A 9,429-nucleotide genomic window follows, 5' to 3' on the forward strand; every position below is an offset into this window, starting at 1 on the left:
GTTATTTGCAGGTTGTGGAAGTTATTGTACTTCACTATTTGATAAACCCATCTGCATTATCCTTTGTCGTTGCTCCATTTCTCATCTTCCAGCTAGCTTCTGTCCTAGTCTCTCAGTAGCTCTACCTATCCTGGAAATACTATATTTTTCTTTTCATGAGCTCTGAGAGGCCACATACTTCAGGGGTCTGGAAGTGAGAGCCCCAGGAGCATGCAAGGGACAGTTTCCCCACTCCACTTCTGCAGAAGTTCTTATTGGGAAGTTCTTGATCAGCCCTTGCTGAAGTTCCAGAGTTGCTCTCAGCTCTGGGAACAGCATCAGACACACTGAAACCTTGCAGAGACAAAGCATGTTCAGTGCAGATTCACACTCCACCAGATTTCTAATGAACTCTATTTCCTTTCTAGTTCCATTGACTAAGGCATTATATAAAGTTATGGCTTAGTTTGTTCCATCAGAATGCATTTTTAACATAAATATCTGAAAAACAGATATGGTTAAGTAACATTCTTTTCCTTCCATAAAGACTCTCATGTTTTTATTAGATGACAGGAAAAGGCAGAGAACAGGAAGCATGAAACCTGTCTTCAATCACTCTATTAATATACTTTCTTTGCTCAGAACCTAGTTGTTAAGCAAGTTATTCCAGAGGCTGGTTCTCAGAGTGTGATCTAAATATATTTGTTTCTGGCTCTATTAAGGTCTTGAATAACCAGAGGAGGAAATGTGAGCACTCTCTTTGGTATCTAGCAGAGCACCATGTGCTCAGCTGTATTGCTGATTAGGGATGCAGTTACTCAGATGTGTAAATACTTTTCTTACCTGGCACTGGAGATATTGTTAACATTCCAGTTAATATTGATTTGCTGATCTTCCCTGGCACTGCCTCAAATAATTATAGTTTAAAATTTTTACTGCAGAGAGTATAAGGTATTTAAAGCCTTATTTAAATCCTAGGTCATCTTCAGATGTCTTTCATCAAATTTAGCAGAAGGGAATTCAGCAGTCATGCACAGCAGATCCCTTCCAAGCTCTGCTTGCTCCCACCCTCTTTGCAGTGGATGTTCTGGAACAGGCTTTGTGCCATCCCCTCCAGCATCCCCATGCTCCCTCCAGCTAGCTTAAACCCACCCTCAGCAGAAACATTCACATCTTGCCTGGGCTATGAGCTAAAGCACCATTTTCTCCATCCAATTTTTTTGTGGTGACATCCCTCCAGCCACACAAACAGCAAGGTGACCATGTTTACCTGCTGCATGAACATGTTGGTGCCCCATGTGCTTTGTGGAGGAGGGATCTCCAGCCGTGGCAGTTGTCAGGAAGAAGCCTTCCTCTCCCACACCAGGATGATGTGTATGGTGGTAATGCTAGATTCTGCACACTTGTACATGAGCTTTGTCCTCCTGACACATCTAAAAGTTTCATAATTGAATTGCACTGAAGGAACATCGTACCGAAATTTCACCTAATGTAATTTAAATGTTACAGATTTGCCAATTACACAGCTTGATGTTGGCTGATTCAGTTATAAGGCTCATAATGTTCTTATTATTCTGCATTTAAAACACATTATTCATAATTTTTTGGAATTTAAAAGGACTAAATAGCCAGTAGATGGCACCAATCAATCCTGTTGTGAGATTTAGAATGGCAAAGTGTAGTTCTTGTCTTTTTTTCAAATGCATTTTGGAAATGAAAAAAACTAGACAAAACAGCATTACTGACAAAATTTTACTTTTTAACTTACAGTAATAGTTTTTGAACAGAATGTTTGTCTGAAGTCAAAACCCTACCATGTTATTGAACACATAAACTTGTGAGGAAGAACATAAAAATTTATTTAGAAAATCCAGTCTTTGATGGGTTAGTCCCTTCTGAGTACTTCTGCAGTCTCATTCAGCTGCATCAGCTTAAATCTTGTTTATAACATTTTCTTCATAAAGCCTTTAAACTGTAACTCACCCCTCTCAACTCACTACAGCAATGAAGACTAGAGAAGGAGTCATATAGAGAAAGCCAGAATGTTGGTGCATTGCTCTGTATTAATCTCATTACTGGGTACTTGGAACCCATGTCATGTTCCTCCCCGAATAAAGAATGTTATTTAGACTTTAGTCCTTCAAAATATTACAGCTGTGTGGGTTGTGGCACCCACACACAAGAAGATGTTGATTTCTTTGATGTAAGAAAGATCTCAAGAAAGATCTCATCTTTCATTTGTCTGTAAATGACAACACCATGCCTTCACAGCATTGCTTTAATAAAACAGTGATTATGCTAATAGTATTTCTTTCCAAACAGGTTACCTCGCCTAGCCCCGGATATTAAGCACGATGCAAACTAAACAGGAAACATGCTTGTATAGAGTAAGCTGTCCTAACAGTTTAAGGCCAAGGACACTTCATTCCTTGTGCACCTTTAGCAGCTGCCTTCACTCCTGATCAATCTGCAGCCCATCTGGGTGGGTGACAGTAATGGTAGCAGCAGCAGTGAGTGTTTTTCTTGCCAGAGCCCCTCTTGTCCCATTGTTCCTGTGGCTGTAGTGGAACTCACCTTAGACAATGTCACACAGGCTGGGGAAAGAGAAATCTGTGTTTCAGAGCATGAGTGATTTCCTATGGAAAAGACTGATACAAACCAAATCTCTTGGAGCGGACAGGCAAGGTATAGGTGATTCTGACAGCAAAGCAGAAAATCCTGGCTTAATGAGCTATATTGTAGCTTTGAGTTTTACTCCCTCCAAAAGACCAACCCATTAATTTGAGGTGAACTGTCCATTTCAGTACAATGTGCAATTATCGAAGCAGAAGTGTCACACATAGGTAAAACCTTACAAAAAAAGGCCTTGTAAAACCATGGTTCAGGCCTTGTTACTTCAGCTAAGTATAGCTAACAGCTAGCCTGTCCCATGAGAACCTGCAAGCACGTCAGCCATTGCTCATGGAAAACCTGTGAAAATAAGAAGTCTATCCCGTGAGAATCCGTGAAGAATAAACGTGAGCATCTGTTGAAGAGGATGGCCTTAGCACACACACACATGAGCACCTATGAACCAATGAACTGAGTGGCAAGAAAGTTACTAACCAATTAGAATTAAACACAAGGCTTTTGAAAACTGCATAAAAATAGGCTGTGAACATTAAAGCGCAGCTTTTGCTGCTTGACTTTGAAAGTGTCATGTCCATCTTTATCTTCCTCACAGCTACACAGGAGTGACTTCACATAGATTTCCAGTGCTGTTCTTTAAGTTGGTAGTTCAAGGTATTTATTGAAATGTGAGCATGCTAGAGGTACAAGAAAACCATAGCTTTGGAAGTTCAGAGGCACCTACTGCAAGGTGATTCATGTCAGCCTGTAAAAGGCAGACTAATGAGCATCCACAACAGTGTTCCAGGACATTGATAATTATATCCATCCCTTAACCAGCTACTGTATCATCTCTCCTCATCATACCACTCCTGTGCTGCAGGGATTTCCCAGATTCTGGTGAACTACATAACAGAGTACCTTGTAAAAATAAAACAGATCTGCCTGTAAATACATCCTCTCAACACCTTCTCCCAGTGGGAATTCTGGAGTAGCAGATTCACTATTTGCTAAAACAGGAAGGAAGAAGTTCAGATAAGAAGCACAAATCTTTCATTATTATTGCTTCTCAATTTCTTTACTAGCATTTCTTTTACATCCTGTGGAATAAAGTTGTTGTTAATGTGTGGAAAATTCATTGGAAAGTGTCATGATCATTGTATGCATCGCCCTTACAAACAGAACAGCAAGTCATTTTCTGTCTTTTTTTAGTCACTGTTTATGACAACAAAAACTTATTTTAATAATGGTTTTAATGCTCAAAAATAATGTTTTTCCTAAGCTTGCTTGCAGGTGCTCCTAAACTATTATAAATAGAAGCATCATGCAGAATACTAAGCATGTTTTCAGCTGAGACATCCAGTTTTGCCTGAGATCAATGCACAATACAAAAATGAGTCACCCTTTAGATCTTATAGTAAGTATAACCACGTAAGAACTAATTTCTCAGGTTAATAAAACCTGCTACACTCCATGAATTGTGTCAGCATAACTTTTAAATTAGGATTTGCAAAACAGGGTTCTGGAACCAGTTATACCATGTTCTGGGAGATAGTGCTGACCACTTTTAAGGCTTCCAAATTATATAAACCTCATTTTCTTAGCCTCCTTCCATGTTTTTTCATCCTTGATGTTTAAGATCAACCATAGTAGAACCAGTCAATGTCTGGAAACTAAGATTTTCCATCCAGACATTTGTAGTCAGATGATGGAGACAACTGTGTGAGTGTGAAAGCATCTCAAATACAAATTATAGCAGAAAATAAAATCATGGAATTATAGAATGGTTTGGGTTGTAAGTGGATCTTAAAGATCATCTCGTTTCAATTCCCCTGCCATGGGCAGGGACATCTCCAAATAGACCAGGTTGCTTAGAGCCCCATCCCACCTGGCCTTGAACACCTGCAGGGGTGGAGCAACTGGAACACGGAATATTGTCAGGCAAAAACATTAAAATAGACAAAGCCAATAATGAATGAGCTAGGAAAGATTTCAGTATGCATCAGTAGTAATCACAGTAGGTCATAAACAGAAAAAAAAGCTTCATTAGCGAGGGATTGAGTCTAACCATAAAAATGTTTTTCTGAGTACATCTAGTTAACATTCAAATTTGTCTTCCCACTTGGCATGCCAGAGTTTCAGTAATTCACAGATATCATCAACAGTGACAGCAGACAATTTGGGACACAAGGAGGCAGACAAGGGGCTAACCACTCTCATGTATTTTTACATGACTTTTATACAAAGATTTCATATTTGTGCCTTCATTTCCCTTCTCAGACTTTCTGACATATAACTGAGTGTGTTCAACTTGAAGGTGAAATAGGAGGCCAAAAGTCAGAAATTAAAGCTTCAGATAGAGAAGGAAGGCCAGGAGCCAACAGGGACAGAGGGGCACGATTCTCTGATGCGTAAGTATGAGAAGCAGAGGAATGCCAGGAGGTTCTTTGCTTCTCTGAGAAGAGTGTACGGCCTGCTGGGTGAGAGTTTACATGCTGGATGGAGATGGAAATTGTAAAGCTCAGCTGTGGGCAATTGCTAAGGATCTTACAAAGCATCCAAAATGGCAAAGCAAAGCAGAAATGTGGCATACAAGCAAGAAGAAAGGGGAAGCCTGAGATACCGGGTGGGATTTATGCCTCTCTGTGACACAGGAATCCTAACTCACCCTTCTCAGAGCCATCAGTTCCTGGATCCTAGAGACCTTCTGAGAAAAAGGAACACTTGGGATTCACGGGAAAGTTCTCAAGGCTTCCCTCCCAACAGCAGCCTAATCATCATTGTTATCTTTGTCCTCAGAGGACCCAAATTGCCCTTGAATGAGAGAGATGTCCATGTCCTCTTGCATGGAGCATGATGTGATGCCCTTGTCCTGCAAGAGAACACAATTCAGAGCCCTCCAGTAGCAGAGGACAGTAACTTAGCAATGGATAACTGCTCATTATTGTATTTAACTGTTTTCCAAGTCCGACTCAGGGCTTTAATTTTAGTCCTGCACTGCAATAAATTGCATTCCTACCTGTGCTGGGCCATATGGGCACAAAAGACCACAGTGAGTCACCCTGTGCCACCAATGGCCATCTCATGCACTGATGATCCTTAGCTCAAGCTGCTTTCAGGCAGTTTAAGAACCTTCCAAAATGTTCAATGATCATAATATGCTAGAAGTATACATTCTTCTGGAGCGCTGTTTTTCATGGTTGCATTTAGGAAGTTTGGAACTATGTTCTATGTCTGGTCTAATTTCAGAGTGGTATCGTTCTGTAGAGCTGATACTTTCATGGTGGAGAGTGAAGAAAGGCAGAACAATCCCAGTGTGGTAGCAGAGGCCATAGGTCTGCTGAGCAGCAAGATGGAAAGGTTGATCATGGTTGGGAGCCACTCCAGACCTAAGGATACTGACAACACTTAAGAGAATAGGCCAACCAATCCATGTAAAGAGGAGCATGGACATCCAGAGATGGCAACCCTGTTTACAGAGGTCAGAAAGAGAAAGATATTCCATAGCAAAGGTATTGTAATACCCTTTCAAAATGTCAGTAGAGTAAAATCAATAGACAAGTAAAAAATCAGTTTAACTCACCCAATTCAATTTATGATGGAAATTCAATTGGAATAATGTTACTAGAATTTGTCAGTTTGGCCCTTGGATTCATAAATCCTTCATAAATTCAATTGTCCTGTCTCTTCTTTGTGCATCACCACTCAAGCAGTTATTTGCTCTTGAACAAAGGGACTGAAATTAATAACAGACAAAGACAGCGTTTTTTTCTATTCTCCTCTTTGTGCTTGCATTATATGAACATATGCCTCATATTTTGCACCAAATTGATTCAACTTCCTTAGGAAAACTCAGATGAAGCTGTTTAAGCAAGTGTTGTGGAGTAATTTATCCTAAAAACAGATACTAACAATTTCAATAGAAGTTAATAACAAGTTCTGTTATTATATGAAAAATTTAATGTATTCTTTGATTTATGCAGGTATAACTAGAACAACAATTTAATCCAATGAACCGACATTCCTTTAATTTCATAATTTGTATGTTTCCCTTGTTGCATTCTCCTCTCTGGGCCTTTTCTGGCAAGATATACATGTTTCTGCATCTCTGCCAATTGCATTGTGTCTTTTCTTCAGCCACTAGCAAATACAAGGTTTCTACACTCCTGTGAGTAAAGTGAATAATTTAACTAAGCTTTTGTTTGAGCTCTACAAGAACTGTGTGAGTGAAGCTGTTGAATGCCAGGAACAAGTTCTCAAATCTCCACCAATTCAGAAGAATCTAAAGTTGCTTTATATTCAGGAGCTCTAGCTGTGTCAGTTGAAATGCTGTTTTTAACCAGGATCTGAATTTGAAAGCCATAAAAAGGGAAGAAAATCAAACCTGCATTACTAGAGCTTTCTGCTTTCATACTAATTTGTAGTGAAGTAACATGGTTTCTTCTAGATTGTGGACTATTGTAGGAGAACAGCAGCAGCATAATCCATGTTGAATGAATGAAACCAGAGGCTCACTAATGAACAGAGCAAAGTAATTTTTTGGTATAAAAATATTTATAAAATATTGTCTAAAATTATAGAAAAGTTATTTTTATGTTGTATAAAATTATATAAGCAAAACTGTAGGAAAAACTACAAATGCACTGATTTGAGCCCACATTTAAGTTACTTTATATCACAGTGCCAATATAAAGTGTATAGAGTGTGCAAGCCACACTCACTTTGAAGTTTTTATGCTAACAAAGTAGACAATGGGGTATGCAATGGCCTTAGTAGTAGTGAAAATCAGTGTCTCTTGAATCAGAACTTACCTTTGCTAAATGCAACCAAAATGGTCTGTTAATGGAAGGAGAAAGATATCACATAGACCTATTGCCACAGAATTATAGATATATGGAAGAAAATCACAGAGTAGAAAAAATTTATACTGACTTGCTCTGGTGTACTCAAAGCTTAAACTTGTCTGTCATGTGAAGATGGAAGTCATTATTTCTTTTGATCTCAAAGACATCCCAAACACCCAGCAGAGGTGGGAGGTTCAATTACTTTTCTAAGAGTACAACAGGCAGTCTGAGAGCACTGTCAAGACATATTTTATTATACTACACATGTCAAAAAAGTGGTCACCTGGACCTGCTCCAGCAAATCTCCAACAGGTTCTTGAGAGCACAGAAATATATCTGAGTGGCACTACCTCTTCAAGTATGTGGGATAAACCCCACATGAATTTGAAGAGAAACAGTCCAAACAACTGAGCAGATATAAGCGAGGGTATCCTGAGCTAATAAGATCATAAATTTGCAACTGAAGATGTCCTGGAGCAGCACAGTTTTATTGCAGAGGGAACTGGTTGTTTTGTTCCTGTGTGTTCTCCAGAGGTGAACTTGCACATGTGCCACATGTGCACAGATGGTCTGGGACTAGGATCCAGGAGCAGGTATTGAAACCAAGAGATTTAGCAGCATAAATTCAGCCTGTGATAAAAATGCATCTGTAACATGAAATACCAGCAAGAGCTTATTAGACAGAAATTAAAAATACCTATATGGTAAAGGCATAGGAAATTATTTCTCATCATGGATGCAAGTAATCAATGCATTGTAAGAAAAGACAGCATACAGACAGATGAGCAGCAGTGATGACACCAATTTTGTGCTGGAAAAAAAAATATATACATATACCAGTATATATTCTGGAAGTTATTCTGTTATACTTGTTAAATATTCTTCTATATTGTCAAAAGATATCAGGCACAGACCTGGGACAGAAAATCCTTATCAGATATGAAATCCAAGCTAGAGCAGGAATGGATATAAATTGTTGGCTTCCACAATGGTTTTAAACATGTTAGTTCATCTGAAAGATGGTTTTGAGTCAGAAATATGAATAATGAATATCATTTGCATAGGACACCATACATGTACATTAATATTGCACTCCCTACACCCCAACAGTTCCCAGAGGTGATGATACTGCTTGGGTGGGGTTGTGGCTGTTCAGTGAGTTAATGAGAATTAATTTTGTCCCTGTGCTTTCCAGTTGTGACCTATGGCCTGCCAGAGCTTTAGTTTTCAGACCCATGTCTGAATTGGTAAAATTATGCTCTCAATTATATAATAATGTGTCCAATAATGTGCTGCAAAAAATCTGTCATATTAATAGTAAAGAGGAAAATAATAAAGTGGAAAAAATCTTCTAGGAGGGAACTAATTTGAGGGCAAAGGAAATGCTACTGCACTGCAGAAGGGCTGGTTTAGGGAACTGCACAGGCCACAACACCTAATGTTTTAGGTTCAAATCAGTCCTTGAGTCGAGCAATCTGAACATAAAGCCACTCACAAGTGTGACCTGGAAAGTTCTCCCTCCCTTACATGAACAACCCCAATATTTAATTTCCTGGTAAAACCAGATGAACATGACTAATTTCATGCCTTTTGTATTTGACAGCTCTTCATAGCTGATAAAGAATAGGCTGCTGCTTAGCTATGGTGCCTTTTCTTAAGCTGCTTTTTGACTGTGAGCAATCTGTTTTTTCTATCCAAGCAGTAATACCCCAGACACGTTTCCCTGTATCCAAACATGTGGGTGTTTTGCAGAGGTTAATGGAAATTAAATTAAAGCTGAATAATACTAATTATAATGCAAAAGTGTGCAAGCAAAGCTAATTAATACAACTGGCAGCATAGCTCAGTCTTGCCCTGTGACATCACTCTCTTTCTCTTTCTCCCTCAATCCCATTTTTTTCCTAAGCAGGGACCCACAGCAACCTAAAGCTACTTGTTTTATACAGTCTTGAATGGACAGATATACAGCAGCATCCCACTTTTTGCACTCAGGACTTAA

Source organism: Melospiza melodia, chromosome 1 (genome assembly GCF_035770615.1).
Source record: "Melospiza melodia melodia isolate bMelMel2 chromosome 1, bMelMel2.pri, whole genome shotgun sequence".
Taxonomy (NCBI): Eukaryota; Metazoa; Chordata; class Aves; order Passeriformes; family Passerellidae; genus Melospiza; species Melospiza melodia.